The sequence below is a fragment of the Jaculus jaculus genome, chromosome 13 (assembly GCF_020740685.1).
Source record: "Jaculus jaculus isolate mJacJac1 chromosome 13, mJacJac1.mat.Y.cur, whole genome shotgun sequence".
NCBI lineage: Eukaryota > Metazoa > Chordata > Mammalia > Rodentia > Dipodidae > Jaculus > Jaculus jaculus.
Genome location: NC_059114.1, coordinates 47,855,295 through 47,856,296, shown reverse-complemented (window position 1 = coordinate 47,856,296; position 1,002 = coordinate 47,855,295). Strand labels below are relative to the sequence as shown.

Here is a 1,002-nt window from a genome sequence, read left to right as displayed (position 1 = left end):
CTCAAAGAGCAGGAAACTACAAATGGCCCAAGCTTAGGAATTGGACAGCTAAGTCCAAGTCCTCTTCCTGTTTGACTTTGGGGACGGCAACACTGCTTTCACTCCATGTCCCTCAGCATCTTCCTCTGTGATACTGGGGACAGTTCCTACATCACAGCAAGGATTGCAAGAGATAAACATGGAAGAACCAACGTTGGGGGAAGCATAGGGTCATAATTGGAGAAGATGAAAAGGTTCTGGAGATGGATGGTAATAATGACAGATGGTATGAATATACTTAAAGCCTCAGAACTGTGCACTTGAAATAACTAAAATGATAACTTTTTATGCTTATTCTGTTTTATGGTATTCTACAGCCAGTGCATATAAAATAGCCTTAACCTTGTGGAGTAGAAATTTATGAAAACTTGGAGAAGTAGATGTCAAGACTGACAAGTAGACCACATCGTATGGCACGGGTTTCAGGGGAGCTTTTATAAGGCTGTAATTTAGTTTTCTTGAATATTCACTGGTTCCTAAAAAGTGGTTTGGGACACCTCTGAAGGTTTAACTACAAGAAGGAACAGACTTTCTGGGGCCTGAAGGGGTTTGGACTTGAAGACACGCCAGTCAGCAGGGGCCAGGCTGAGCTTTCTGCAGACAGAGCTGGGTCTAGTGCGCAGCTGTCTGTGAGATCTTCACGCGGTTGAGCCCGGCCTTTAGCCTGAGCTGCTGAATCTCCTTCTTCATGGTGGCTTGAGAGCTGGGCTGATGCCTAAAATGATAAAATTGTATCATGGGCTGGAGAGATGGCTTAGTGGTTAAGTGCTTGCCTTGTGAAGCCTAAGGATCCTGGTTCAAGGCTTGATTCCCCAGGACCCACGTTAGCCAGATGCACAAGGGGGCGCATGCATCTGCAGTTCATTCGCAGTGGCTGGAGGCCCTGGTGCGCCCATTCTCTCTGTCTCTATCTGCCTCTTTCTCTCTCTCTGTTGCTCTCAGATAAATAAATAAAAATAAACA

General features: G+C 45.6%; 1 pseudogene; it reads right to left on the bottom strand.

The window, feature by feature from the left end:
- Positions 1-550: 550 nt before the first annotated feature.
- On the bottom strand, positions 551-777 carry LOC101611652 (annotated as a pseudogene).
- Between the last annotated feature and the right edge of the window lie 225 nt (positions 778-1,002).